The 15,621-nt window shown below is 42.0% G+C and overlaps 1 long non-coding RNA gene across 1 annotated transcript in view; it reads left to right on the top strand.

Moving 5' to 3' along the window:
• The first annotated feature begins 14,374 nt into the window (after window positions 1-14,374).
• Window positions 14,375-15,621, top strand: part of LOC140699338 (uncharacterized) — a 48,439-nt gene continuing 47,192 nt past the window's right edge. Inside the window, exon 1 of the long non-coding RNA XR_012077434.1 lies at window positions 14,375-14,488. This is a non-coding gene — a long non-coding RNA (uncharacterized lncRNA). The remainder of the gene's footprint in view (window positions 14,489-15,621) is intronic.

Below are 15,621 nucleotides of genomic sequence, written 5' to 3'. Positions count from 1 at the left end.
TGATTTACTAACTGCCTACTCTAGAACCTGACTAAGGCACTTACTAGAGCAAATATTGATATGTTGGCTACTTGATATTGAATATACCCAATTCTAAAGACTAATGTGTATTTCAGAAGCATTATTCTGATTTGACTAGTAGACAGTCCATAGGTTACAGTAAACAGCACAGTCAGATCATAGATAGGGTTGGAAATAGAAACAGAACTTAGTTTTCCCTCCCTCAAACATGCTCAGTCACCAGTTGTTTACTTGCTATTGGTGACCACCTGAATCAGAATGCTTCTGGCTACAAGTAAATAAAATCCTAAACTCAAAACGGCTTAAAAAATTACAAAAATACCCTACGTAATCTAGCAAAAAAGAAGTTCAGAGGTAAGGAGCCCTGATGGCACCACTGAGGACCCAGATTATTTCTGTCTGTGGCATCCTCTTCAGCACCTTGGCTTTTGTCCTCAAGAATTGTCCCCTCATAATCCCGAGATGACAACTACGTCCTCACAAAAGGACCAAATACTCAAAGAAAAGGAGTACTTTCTTCTCTCATATTTCTTTTGAAGAGCAAGAAAAAACTTTTCCAGAGCTTGCCTGGAGAGTTTGTCCTGTGTCCTTTTGGCCAGAATTGTATCGCATGATCAGTCCTGAACCAGATACTGGTAAAGGAAATAGAAATGTCATGACTGACTTAGGTGAGTCAGGCTTCACCAGCTGCGGTGAGGGATTGGCCCCCCCCAATCGCCACAACAAAGTTGGCGTTCTCTTGAAGAGGAAAAAAGCATAAAATGGCTGTTGGGCAAGTGACTGCCATTTCTACTCCACCAATTGATCCTCCATAATATTTTATATCTTAAAATGTCCTAGCATTTCCAGCATTCTTTAGTTCAAAATTTTGATGGATAGATGATAGATAGATAGATAAATCAAAGAGAGATCTTTTCTTCGTTTGCAAAGATGATGGTACTGATTATTACCTCTATGTGCAGGTGCTGTTTTTTAAATGTTTGCCATAGAAGAAGCTACTGCATTCCAACATGTCTATGAAAAATAGCTAGAAATTTTTGAAACCAAACATATTCAGTTCTTAAGGTGCTAGACTCAGATTGAATTATTAGCACCATTTCCTTTCTGCTGAAATTTTGATGACATGGTCATCATTCATTCAACCAAGTGTGGCCATTTTAGATTCAGTGAAGTGTCTTTATTCACGGTGTCCTCACATGGTCCTTTATTTGTTAAAACTACTTCAAAATAGATAGGCTGATAAATCACCAGAACACTGCAAAGCAAAACTTAAGGGCCAGGACTAAACTGAGGAAATAAACAAAAAGATGAGGTAATTACAGACTTGGGAAATTCATGATGTAGTATTAGAGGAAAACATCTGTCATTAAATATGATATGTGTTTTGTGGGAAAAAACGATACACAAATAAAAAGCATTCAAGTATAATGGGAATTCTCTGTTGATGGTGAGGTTGCAGGTGATTTTTAAATTCTTTTCTGTATCTTCCATATTTCATTAACTTTTTTTTAACTAGTGAGAAATGAACATGGCTTCTGATAGATTGATGCAACACCCTAGCCTGTTTTTTTTGCCAGCTTCTGGCCAACCCACCAGAAGCTTGGGCATTTTCACTGTCCTCTCTGGAGCCAGTATGGAGTCTTTTCAGCAGCAACCATGAGAAAGCAGCAGGTGCTCTTCAGACCCAGGGAAGCACAAAATGCTTCCCAGAAACAGCCCCTGTTCTGAAAAAGCTCCCAGTCTAAGTTGGATACAATGGCAGGTGCATAGCTTTGGGTAGACACATTGCCCTCATGTGCTAAGATGACTTCTAGAAGCCAGATTCCACAGAGGATTCTGCCACAATAAACTGCGGGACGCTGGGCATGCTGCATTGCCCCCTGAACCTTGGGTTTATTGTTATAAAATAGATGGATTGTCAATAGGTTAAAAAAAAAAAGAAAGTCAATGTTGAGAAGTCTTTTCTTTAAACTCCAGAGACACTCTGACTTTAAAAAACTAGAAACTAGCCTTAGAAGGCGACGGTTAAAGAATATCTCAAATTGGCTTAAATTGAAACACGAGATATATTCCCATTAAAGCTGAAAATGAGATAAGGGTTGGAATTAATGAATTAATCGTATAAGTACTTGTTTAATGCCTGTCTCCCAGCCCAGGCAATAGCTCTAGGAGGGCAGGGTCTGTCTCTGTCTTGTTCCATGCTCTGTCTCCAAGGTCTAGCACAGCACCTGGCACAGGGTAAGTACATCACAAATGTTTTGTAGATGGAAGAGGAGAAGGCAGACACACCCACAGGCTGGCTGTTTTCACCACTGGTGTTTCACTTTTCCTACCCCTAAAATGAGACAACATAGGGAAATTAAAAGTGTAGTTAACACAAAGCTAAAATCATTATTTATAGATAATGAGATTATTACATTGAAAACCCATGAGAAAATCTATTCTAAAAAATATTTAAGAAGTCAGATAAAAAATAAAGACTAAAAACTAGATTTTTCAATGAATTAATAATGATTAGAAAATATGCCAGGAAAAAAAATCTTTTACAATAGTAACAAACATACAAAATACTTAAAGTGAAAATAAGAAAAAGTAAAGAATTTGTGTGAAGAAAAATATAAAAAATGTCCTAAAGGGCATTTTGCTAGATGCAAAGTTTAAATATTGTAAAGATACAATTTGAAGTGTAATTCCATTGAAAATCTCACAATTTGTATTAGTCTGAGGTCAACATGAATAGTGAAAAAATAATAAGAGGTAAAAAGGCTTTCTGGTTTAAAACACAAAGCTAAAATACCTAAAAGTATGTGTTAGAGCAAAAATAACAGCCAAATTAGTGAAACAGAACAGAAAACAACATAATATTGAGAATTTGTTTTATGATGAAATTTACTTGGGTGGCTGAGTCTATGAATTTGGAATCACTTAATCCTGAAATCCTCTCTCAGATCTGCCTTTTGTAGTTAAGCATTATAAGCTATCAAGCCTCAGTTCACTCATCTATAAAATAGGAATAAAAATATCTATACTAGAATGTAATTGTAAGGATCAAATGAAATGTGTATTCATTAAAATTTTAAATTCACTAAAAATACTTAGCACAGTATCTCAGTATACAATAAAGGGTATTTATTTTTATGATATATTTGATAAACCAATGGGAAAGTAATCTACAAGAAATGATGCTGGGAAAATTATTGGCAAAAAAATGTATGTTTTATGTTTATGTATTATATGTTACATTTTCAGAGTATACCAACAAGTTAAAGCATTGAATTAAAACTACAAAATAGCTAGAAGAAAGTATGAGTGACTCTTTTCCTGGTCTTGTGATGGAGAGGGCTTTAACAAATTAATGAAACAACATCACAAAGAACAGGCAAAAAAAATATTGAACTGTTCGTGTAGAAGAAAATTTACCATAAATAAAAAGAAAAAAACTGAGAAAAATATTTACAAAAATTGTGTGACAGGGAGTTAATAACTTTAGTATATACACAGCTCCTTAATATCAATACAAGAAAATGCTAACAACTCAATAGGAAGTTGCAAGTGGTCTGAACAAATAATTCACAAATTAAAAAAAAAGAAGTACAAATTGTCAGCAATAATGACAAAGTTTTTAACTTTATCAATTCTGGCATTTCTGAACGCTGTGTATTTTTAGGGTATTTGAAGCCAGAGAAATCAAGATTGGGAAACGCAGGATTGAGATTATTGTGTACATGACTTTGTCAGGAAATGCCTAAAACTGAATCAAATATGTGAAGATGAATCGTGCAGCTCCCATTTAACACCTATGTGTTCAGAAGTACTTTAAATTTTTAGATATCAGAATTCATTTTTGGTAAATAGCAAGCAACATGCCCTCACTGTCTCTGCCACCCCATGTTTTTCTCTAGTTTTGTAACATGGTACATGTGGCTTTCACACCTGACAATATCCATGTCGTACATGTTGATCTGGGTGACAATGAACTAAGCAGATGATAAAAGATCCCTGAATGAAATAGAGATCTAGTTCTGGGTCTTGCTATCTCACCACCAGCTGCAATCCAGGCCCTAAATGAGGCATATCACTTCTCCAAATGTAAGAGTTTCTCCCAATTTGGTCTATAATTCCTGGACCCTACTCTAGCCCTTCAGAATCAGAAGGCAGGTCTTGGAAATTGGCACCTTTAACAAGTACCCTAATTAATGCTTAGGTACTTCAAAGTTTGAAAAATACTGTACTGGTGGACCACCAAGCCCTTCTAATGTTAAAAATCAAGTATTCTGAAGGAAAAATATGCATGCTGAATAGCAGCTCCACTCTGTACATCTGAGAATGGCTGCCCACCCCAACTCACAAATTTGGATTCTCAGATCCTTGTTATATTTGAGTTGATATCTTTTTAGGTTTTGTTCTTCCAATCTCACACATCCAATTACACTTGTAGCTGCCAGTCTTTGAACATGCTTTCAGAAGGCATATAAATTCAACCCTGAGTCCTTATGATTCAGACATTTAATCACACCATAAAGTTAATGGAACCCAATTTGAATGTAGACACCTCAACAGCCACATTGCATTGAATTCAGAGCATTCATAAAATGTGGGTCTCAAAATGAATCACCAGCCTAATGGAAAGTTCAGAGAAGAACGCCTCCCTCTCATTGGTCACTGTCCTAATCTTCAGCTGCCAGGAAAAGGACTGGAGCTGTCAACACAACACTGTAGCCCAGGCAACCAGCCATGCTGGTAGGAACTTTTCAACACTTAAAAAAAAAAGTTACTATAGAAACTTTCAGATGCTCGTTAGATTGTTTGGACCCTCTGTGGTTTATAGCAGTAATGACGCCTTGGGGCCAGACGTTGCCTATCAACCTAGGACCTCCGCTCATTCACAGCCCAGAAATGAGTTGCTTTTGGGGTGCTTCAGATATAAATTGTGTTCTTCCAGTGCTGCATGGTCTCTGGGGAAAAAGGAAATAGATACTGTGTTTCCAAGACCCCAGTAATCCATTACTTAAACAACAGAAAAATAATAATAGCAGTGGCCATCCAAACATCCAGATGTGGTCGCAGCGATGTTTGTCTTCCACTGGGTGAAGACATCTGGGTGATTGATTCTGAGCTTTCCATCCAGATGTTCAACCACAGTGGCAAGTCCACTTCGAACTGAAGCTGGAAGGGGTGTGCAGTTATCAAGGAGGTACCCATTTGAGCTCCTTTTATTGGAAATGTCTTTTCCCCTTAGTTTTTTTTCCATCTTGGGTAGGATGGTTTTGTATGAAAGAACCTTAGGATCCACAGAACTGCTTAGATCAAACTTCTCAACTATGCTTTCTGTTCAAGTTTCCATAGCCAGTGCTAAGTTAAGTGGAAGGAAGACCCAATCCTTTCTTACATTTTTAGACAGCTGCTGGAATTCACTCCATTCTTAAAAAGTTATTTACCTGAAGTAGGAACTTTGCACGTAAGGGAAGGAGGCAGGGCTCTCAAAATGGCTTGTGTACTTTTTGAGTCTAGTGTGCTGAACTACAAATTTAATCCACTGAAGTGGTTTCATGCAAACGCTCCTCTCAAATTCCTTTTGTACAAAATCTTGATGCATAATGTATAGAGTCTGAAAATGGATTAAGCTACATTTGGAGATGGTTTGAGTTGAGGTTTTTTTTTAAAGCAGGCAAAAACAAGCAGGTTTTTCTGTTGTAGCCTTTTTTAACCCTTCTTGCTCAAGCAATCACATTGAATCGTATCTTCTCAAAGCTGCCTTCCACACAATGTTTCTTGTCTTTTTTTTCCTGTCAAAAAGCTTGAAATGTAAAACGTTTTAATTAGAAATGTGAAGAGTGAATTGGACTCAGTTCCCTCAGATTTCCTGACTAAAGCAAGCAAATAGAATAGTAAAACCTTTTGATTTACTCCTGGCAGATAATTCAGCAACCAAATAAGCAGATGAGTGAAATCTTGCTGAATAAAATGTTTCCTGGTACGCCACAATCTTAATTACCCTGAGGACTGTGGCCATAGATAGAATGCCAATCTGTATGTCATGGGGAGCAGATGTAGTAAATGCTCAGAGACATATTTCTTCCAGAGCCAATCAAGGCCAGAAAGAGGAAAAAGGAGATGGCCAGGGGGGTTGCCAGAGTCTCCAAAGGCATCACAGAGACTTGGCTGCCATTGCAGGTTTCAGTGGGTCAGTCATTTCTAATGAAATAATGCTGTACTTCATGATTGCTTATTTTTACATATCATTTGAATACTATGTAAATTGTCCTGGAAAGAGAATTGCAGCTCAAATGAGGAGATCTGGGCTCAAGTCCTAAGTCTGACCCTGCACAGTCATGTGACATTAAACTCACTTGCTCTCCCTGGTTTCAGTTTCATCATCTGTCAAGTGAGGAGAGCCGTCCTCCCTCCAGCTCCCCATCTGTGTGCGGGGCCCTGGAGAGGAACAAGTGAGATAAGTGGGGAGGTACTTCTCAAGCTTTGGGGGTGCTACTGAATTCCTTGCTTTGGATGAACTCCTGTTTTCTCCTCAGACAGTGGTGGCATCCTTGCCTGTTCACCCACATCCTTCTTCATCCAGGGGTCCCCCAAGCCAAGGGCGAAGTGAACAGGCTGCTCTGAGAGGAGACTTCCAGCTGCTGCACAGCTGACCACTTCCAGTGGGCTCCACGTCTGCCACCTCAACAAGAGCTTTTAAGCTGACATGGCCTTACCCCGACACGTAAAAACATGGCTTCAGATAAATACAGAATGACATCCTCCAGCCCAGCATGTCTCATGGCCTCCATTCTGAACCCTCGTCTTGACCCACCTTGTTCCTGACCTTGTGACTAGCATTTTTGCTGCTGTTTGCCTCACCTCTCCAGATAGTTCCAGTGCTCTGGTTTGGGCCTTTTGATTCTCTTCTCCATCAAGATTTAATTGATTCACTTTTAACCACATTCCCTTTACCCACTCCACCTTGGTCCCAGGACCTTTCACCCCAGCCTTGTGAATGGGACACAGACAAAGAGAAGATTTTATATGCAGCGTAGGAGCTGAGATGCACCTCCCCAAACAGGCAGCATAAGGATTTCTGCCAGCACTGGGGACATTTTCTCTTTTGGTGCTGCAGGCTTAGAACAAGTGGGCAATTTCAAATTCTATGGACAGGTATCTTGGGAGAAGGCAATGAGAGGAAAAGAGGTAGCTTTCCCCCAACTCACCTCACCTTCCTACGTTAAATGTTAGCACACACCAGCATATGTCAACACACAAGGGAACCATGTCCTGTTTGTGCTTCTCCATTTGACCTTGATTCACTGAATGGAGTGTTGAATGAGAAAAGAAGACTGACTCAAATTCAAATTCAAATTCAAATGCATTCCTCCCGGTTTCACAATAATATAGACTTTACCAAGCTTTAAAAAAAAAAATTCGACAATGTAGTGAGGGCAAGACCTTGCCAGTTTTGTTCATTGGAATATTCTAGAACTTAGCACACAGAAGGTGCTTAAAAAATACTTGTTACCTGAACAAATCCATGGGAAGAGAGAAAAAATGATATCTGAAAGATTTCTTATTATCTGATGCTGATAGAGAGTAAAGTTAATGATTTAGAGAACAAGTATCCAGCAGTAGAGCTTGCTAATACCTTTTAAAATGTGTTGATGCTCATAAATCCAAAATAAACGACCTGTAAAATCACTTAAGAAGAAATAATACGCATTTAATCAGGCTTCCAGAGGAAAGTCTGAGGGAAAAGCCGAGAATTTCAAGAAGAATTATTAAATCCCTTCAAATTCAAGCGCTGGCCGATCACAGACAGGCCACATGTCCCTCTGCCCTCAGGGCTGTCACTTTAGGAGGTCTCGCTCAGCCCTTCGTTATGAAAGTCCTAAATGACAGCCACCTCCTGGAGCCAGTGGGAAAGGCTTTGGATCAGCTAGAAAGGGTAAGTCCCCATACAGGTCTACCCAGCACGCTTTGCCACATTCCACGGAGGGATCTTAAATAAAGGGGGAGAAATTGGACACGTCACCCACGTCCTAAAGCGCAGCATCTTCAAAGTCTTACTTGGGGCTTTCACTTCAAGTCAAAGGGCTCTTCCTCTGGCCAATAAAATTCAGAACACTCTGAACTGCTGGCCTGTGCCTCTGCTTTATAATCCTGTTGAAGTCTGGGGACTCTAACCATGTTCTGGTACCTTCCATTCCATCCTGGATTTTACCTCTTAGTCGGCTAATGACAGTGACTTTACCTTTCCTGGGGTTTGATTGAGGTCCTGAGGGTGGTAGTAAAATGGATTCATCTTTTTGTTACAAACTCAATTAGCAGAAGTTGGAATTGCTCTCTTCTACAAACTTAAATAAATTGTTAATGAGAAATTTACCATCACTTGATTCGCTAGTTGCCTTATTAGCTTGGAGTCAATGCTATTAAAAGAGAAGATGTTTATTAAAGCTTAAGGTGTCTGCTGGATGGAATATTAAAAAGAAGGTGGCGGGATAGTGCCATGGACTGCCTGCCTCCAAAACCCAGGAGTTGCCATGATCCAAAGTGAACAACCTTGAGCCCTCATTTGGGGTCTTCTCATCAGGGAAATAGTGATTTACCTGGTAGACAGAAGGGCCACACATCCCTGGGATGCATCTGAAGCTTCCCTTTTCAGCAACTGTCATGAGAGTGCTTTCTCAGCCCAGTGGACATGAGCCTGAAGGAAGGCCATCCAGTTGCACATGAGTCTGAACATCTTTGCTCTTCTGGTAAGGAAGGAACTAAACCACCCCACCATAAACGTCAGAGATGTAGGGGAAGGAGGCTGTTTATTTACTCAGGAAAGTTCATACACAGACCTCAAAACCACTGCCCAGAGAAAGCCATTGTGTCTCCCTGATGTGGCATTCCTAAAATCCCTCATCTTAACAACCAGGACCAGCTCTGAGCAGAGCTATGAGATCAGTCGAGGTTGTCTTTAGCCCCTTCTCCGTTTCTCTCCCCAAAATGCTCTCCTGCACACACCCCTCCCCACCATGTAGCCCTTGTGGTAGAATCCGCAGGCTGGTTCACTCTCATCCACCCCAACTCCTTCAGAGCCACTGTTTGGACCTGCAGAGGCTGACAAGGTAAATGGTCTTATTTCCCAGGGCACTCTGCAGCTTAGCTTCCAAATGAGACCTCACTTCGGCCTAGCAGACACGCACCCAGGACATTCCAAATCTGGAAGTGGACATCGAGGTGGAAGCTGCGCTCTCCTACTTCTGCTAACCAGCACCTTGTGGAGACATGTGGGAACTCTAACAGAGGGCCCAGGGTCCACACTCTAGCTCTGTGACTATTGACAGGCAAGTCAAGGGCTCTTTTGTTGGTGTAGGGTGGTATAGACATGGTGACATAAGAGCCAGCAGTAGTAGAGGACACTTCCTTCTTCACCAACTTGATCATGACAGAGGCAGAAGCTGCCTCGGTGGGCTAGTTCTAAGGTGGTGTTCTGGGGTGTGACTCCTGGAAGTTCTGCCGAAAGCCTCTTCCTCCAGCCCTTTTAGGGATTTTTGTAAACTCCCTGTTCCTTGCATGAAGTCCATTTCTGCTAAAAATAGTAGACTGAATTCTGTTATCTACAGTTAAACTCTGACAGAGACACTTTCTGTCTATATAACCAACCAAGTGCTTTAATGCTCGCCCCCTCCACCATCTTCACAGATTAAACGAGTTGATAAACTAATTCACAATAAGTAGTTAATAACTAATAAAGTAACTTCTTATGGGTACTTGCCTTCACTAAAGAAGAAAGATTCCAACGGTGTATTTCCAACCATAAATGGCTTATAGTGTTGATAGGATTTTTTTTTTCCTGGACAAGGAGGCAAAGGTTTTTTTAATGGTAAAGAAGTTGTCGGTTGGTAAAACGATGGAGATGATAATGGTGGTGGTGAGGTTTAAAAGCATGAGAGCTTGTTTAACTTGTAAGGCTCACTGGGCTGACCTCTCCAACTCCTCCCAACCCCCACTCAACCTCTAACCAGGGCTGGAAACACCACGGTCATTTTCTGGCCTCTCATTGCAGACCTCTCCTACTGAGCACTCTGTGAAATCAGAATTCTCCCAAGAAAGAGAAAACCTGCATCATAAGTGGATGAACAAGAGTTCCAGAAAGTCGATAACATGCTCTCAGAGAGAAGACAAAGAAGAAGGCAGGTGAAGGAGGCAGCTGGATGGAGAGATGGTGATTGATGGTGTCTACACATCCACAGACATTCCTGGAACAGCTACTCTGGTAAGGCTCCACCCCAACACTTGTGCAGAGGCAAGGCTCACCCTGGCCTGCAGGAGTTCACGGTACAGGGAAATAATAGAAATTGCCACTTCGGGATCATTTTATCTCCATTCATTTCATTCACTCAACAAACACTTTGTGTTTCTGTTTTAATTATAGACATGGGTGAATACGCTAGGTTTCATAACCCCTTATAGAAGGAGATGGACATGACACCAGTACTCACACAGAATGTTCTCAGTTACAACTGAGGCACTGCTACAAAGGGAAACCATAGCACACTGTCTGATTGGAGAAGAAGAGTTGGCAAAACTCAGTCTGGGGCTTCGTGGAATGCTTCCCAGAAGAAAGGGCTGAATCCTGGGGGCTGAGCATGAGTTAGCCAGCTATAAGAAGCAGCACCAGCAAAGGCCCTGAGGTAGGAAGGAGCTTAAACCAATGAGGTACATATTCTTATCCCCACTTTACACATGAAGCAATAGGGATATTAGGTGACGTCCTAAGGTTTGCAGAGCGAGGGGTAGTGTGAACCCAGAGATAACGTCTTTATATGTAATCCAGTATTACCCAGCCTCTCTGGGAGACAGAGACAGAGATACTCACGGGCTAGAAAACCAATTATCAGAGACCCTCTCGTGTCCTTCAGGGCCACCCCTCTTCCTGAAGGAGCTGAGAACAGATTCTCATTTTCTCATTCTGCTGGGCTCAAGACTAAACTAAGTGAAAAATCTACTTCAGACACAAAAGTCCTGGGTGCTTTAGGGGGGATGAAACCGTCTTCCTTCCTCCCCAGGTCCTTTCATACCATTATGGCGCAGTCCCAAGCTATCAATGATAGTGGAAAAACGGGACTTTGCAGTAGAGGAAAGAGGCTATTCAGGCTGCTCCTGATTTCTACAGAAGAGAGATCTTTTGATCTTTGAAACAGCCAAAAGGGCAGTTTGATCATCCTCAAACTCATTTATTTTAGATTCTTGCAAATTTCTTTTCTGTAGGTTTACTTCCTTAGGAAACTCAACATTCAATTGAACAGTGACTTTTATATATTAAAATGCAATGCTGATAATAAATATCATCCCGGCTATAGAGGATATTTTAAAAACCATAAAAGGGCCGACTGAGCCCGATCCAGGCAAAGATGACAAAGCGAATTCAATGCTTCTTTTGAAAATGAGTCATGGTCAGAAATACTCACTTTGACCAAAAGCATTTCTTTGAATGCCAGAGGTAAATTTGCTCACTTTCATTTTCTGCCTGGGTTTCAAGTCAGCCCTGCAGAACTGAACAAAATCAACTCCGAGAGACCCCAGCAGCTGTTCCGGATGTAAATGTGAACAGGAGAGAGGTTGGGTCTGTTCCCTTCAATGTGCTGTTTTCAAATCATGCTGATGATACTCAGGGGTTGATCAGGCTCCATATATTTTTTTCAGGGAGGAGTCAATCATTCCTCTTCTCTGCTGCCTTAACATTTCCCAGGACCACCCTTTTCTTTACAGAAAAAAAGGATGTTTGATTATCATGAGCCTCCAAATTACTGGCAAAGGAAGAATCTGACATATGTTCCCAGTCGTGGGGCGGAGGGCAGTCAGGGAAGGCCAGGCACAACATACTCAATCGATTATCCAAAAGGAGCTGCCTTTGATATCAGGGAACCTTTCCACATGTCATTTAAGACTCAAACAATCTGTGGGAAATCAAAGTTCTCAATCAGAACCTCTGCCTCCCTCCTCTAGGTGCAGTGGTGGCTCGAGAAACCTTTGTTTTAACTATTTGTAGGTGATTACTCTGAGAATGTGTTCCTCTTGTGGCCCTTTCAACATTAGGTTCGCTCTTTAAGAAGATGGATAATTTTGTTCTCCATCTTCATCACATGTACCTTTTCCCTCTTGCAGCTCTGTTTTAGGAAGACGCAGATTAGCAATGCCAAAGAGCCAACTGTTTTGAAGCAACCCTCTCGTCAATGTGACCGCAAATTCCCAGTATCGGCTGAAAGGTGGATTGCAGTTGGGAAAGGAATTGGGGCCATGAACAGGATGCCCCGAGGAGAAGAAACGGTAATGATTTGGAAGAAGATGGTGGAGAAAAAGAAGTTAGAGATGCATGGAAGAATTTGGGCCTCCCTCTGAGAAACAGCAAAGTCAAGAGGAGGAACCAAATGTGGTGTCAATTTAGAAACCACGGTTTGGATTTTGAATAAACTTGATGTGATGTGGTTCTTGGTGAATCCCAGCAGAAATATCAAGTCTTAGGTACTGCCTGGATTACTTTGGTATTTAGAGGCAGATGCTTCTCCTAGAAACAATAATATGAGAAGGTTTCAGAAAGGGATTCTTTAGCCCTGGCCCACTCTGCACTGGTTAGACCACATCGAGGACAGTGTGGATGTACAATTCTATCACCTGAACCCTGTCCATTTTTCATGTTGTTTTCTAATACAGACCAGACTAGTTGGAGTGTCTACAGACAAGAGTGGTCAAGATGATAAAACGTCTGGACAGCAGTTAACACCCTAGAGATGTTTCGCCCTGAAAAGAATGACTTAAAGAAGATACGACAGCACTGAAGATCTGTTATGTGAAGAGGATTTGATGAGAGGCTCCAAGGGAGTTACAGGGAGTGGGGAGATAACCTTCACAAGTGTTGTTCCTAGAATTGTTAGCTCTCTAAAGGCATTTGGGGAAAGGGACTTTTTTTTTTTCTTAGAAGCAAATGGAAGTTTCCTTTCCTTTCTAATAAGGACATTAAAAAATAAGCAAACAAACAAACCTGGATTTCTGGACACTCGAAAGTATGTTTCTTACACACCTAGGCCTAGAACACAGGTTAACATGTTCCAGGAGGAACACAGGATTTCTAGCAGGCAGTTGCATTCAAGGCATGGTAACAAAATCAAAGACAAGACGGTCCCACACACATCTTAGCACAGGCACGTGCTCTGCATCCAGGCTCACAGACTAGGATAACACTTCTGTAACAAGATTGCCTTTGTCACTCAGCACCTTTTGTCTCCTTTTATTCACTTCACTGTCTTCCGGTTGTAATTTTATCTGGAGATCGAATCAAGCTGTAGCCTTCTTATGGAATACGCCCCCAGACACTCACCCAAGAGTAGTTTGGGCAAAGTTTTCAGTATCAGGAATAAAAATGTTGAAATTGAAAGAGAAGTAGAGCTATGTGGAAACATACACATGGCAAAGAGAGGCTGCCCACCTAATGAGAGTGGAGGAAAAAAAAATATGAAGCAAGATGCTAAATACCAGGAGAAAAATGGAGGAAACTGGCTTCAAATAACTAGGACCCACTCTCCTAAAAGCTTTTTCCCATTCCACTGCAATCCTCTGCAAGACAGATCTGCCAATTGTTCTAGCAGGAGTGCGTCACCAAGCAGAATGGGTTTGTCTGCACAGCTGTTTGCTGTCCTCATTAATTCTGGGATAAAGTGAAAGAAAAACCCTCCAATGCAGAAGTCAACACTACTCTCAGTGACTGCAACCCTTAAATATCCAGAGAGCTTCTAGAGAAGCAAGAGAAAAAGCACTGATGAAATTCTGAAGCAAAAATATATTTCCTTTGTAAATAAGGCAACAGGGGGAAAAGTGTTCACTGATAATAAACCAAAAACTGGATATTTGTTTGCCCCCTTAAATCCTTCTCCCCAAACTTCCTGTCAGTGAAATGTTATCAAAACAACCAAGCAAAAATGCATTCCTATTTCAATTTCTGTTTCAATGCAAAATATGGCTCTCAAAATGTCAGTTTCATCTAGTTTGGCCTTTCCGAGAGCGCGCATAGTTAGACTTCAATGAAACGTTGCGTTTGCAGTTGGAGGAGGCTGTTTAATTGAATTTTCAGGTTAACTGGGTGTATGATCAGGCCACCCAAGATGGCTGTTCTCTTGCTCTCTGTACATCCCCTGCTCCACCACCAGTGCCTGTTTCACCTACATGGACTGACATGACTGACCTTCCTACGTACTTGCTCCCACCCCAGCTAGTGATTGTTCTAATCTTTAATTCAGAACATCTCCATCTGAGGGCTTGTCAAGGGACAGCGAGGGGCTGGCCTCTGCCTAGTTTCCCTGGTAACCAGCCTGCGCCAGCCCGACGTCAACCCCACCCCCACCCCTGCCCGGGCCCGGGGGTGAAGCCGGCGCCATGTTCTGCTCCGCGGCTGACGCGCACAGAGGGTGTCGCTCCTGGACGTGGCTTCAGAAGTGTAAGATCCCCCCATCCATTAAACCATTGCCCCGGGTTCCTTCTAAGATCTGGAGGTCGGGCAGGCACAGGGCTTGCAGGCCTAGTGGGGTGCAGCCCCCACATGGGCGGGGCAGCCGGGAGACGGGGGAGGCTCCCAGAGCGCCGAGGCGTCGGGAAGTGAGGACGAGGCGGGAAAGTTTCCCTGCGTGCACTGACATGTCGGGCCCAGAACTTCCAGGGGTGATCCCGAAGGTTGCGGGGGAACGCCGGACGGCCGTCCGCGAGTATGTGGGGCCCTGTGGTGGCCGTCCCTGATGAGTGGGGGCCGCCGAGAGCGCGGGGACTCAGACACCGTCAGGCCGCTGTGGGGCTACCGGCCGCCATTACAGTGGGGGAGAGACGTTAGGCCGGAGGGCGGAGGCCACAGCTGCGGGCTGGCTGTTGATTTTTATATTAAAAAAAAAGGCCACAGACGCTGAGCTAACAGCAGAGGCGAAGGTTAACTTGAACGCTGATTCTTGCTCCTCCACAAGTGAGGCTTGTGAATGTGAGTGAATGATTTGTATTATTGTCTGTTACTGTCATTTGTTTAAACTGAAAAATAAATTCCTGAAAATAGCCAAGGTGGGAATCTTTTGACGGTCTAAAATCGGTTTTTGCACATGCAGTTAGAGGAAGGAGCTTTCTAGAAGGAATTGGTATTTCTCTTCTTGGGCCATTGAGATATAAATAATCTCCTGGGCTCTTGGGAACTTTAATCATCTGATCCCTGAGAGTGAAGGAAAGAAAAAAAAAAAGGACTTTTAAAGCTCTATAGGGCTAACTATGTTTGGAAAATGTATCTATAATAGTCTTTCCAGATTTTGGTAACTTGCAGCCAAACTAAATTAAATGAAGAGAATTCATTGACTAGCTGGGTCATTTCAGATAGGATCAAATACTGGCACATTGATTGCTGGGCAGGTGTATGTTTATCTACCTTTGCCTCCTTAGGAGAGGACAACTAAAGCCTATTTTCCAATCAGGAAACGCGTAACAAACATTTCACAATTACTTGCTTCTTGATTTTTGCCAGAGATTTAAGGTTTTTAAGGGTTCATATTATAATCAGTCATAATTCTGGTTATTGTAACCAAGTTTCTTTATCAATGA

This window comes from Vicugna pacos, chromosome 11 (genome assembly GCF_048564905.1).
Source record: "Vicugna pacos chromosome 11, VicPac4, whole genome shotgun sequence".
NCBI lineage: Eukaryota > Metazoa > Chordata > Mammalia > Artiodactyla > Camelidae > Vicugna > Vicugna pacos.
This window is presented reverse-complemented; position numbering and strand designations above follow the sequence as displayed.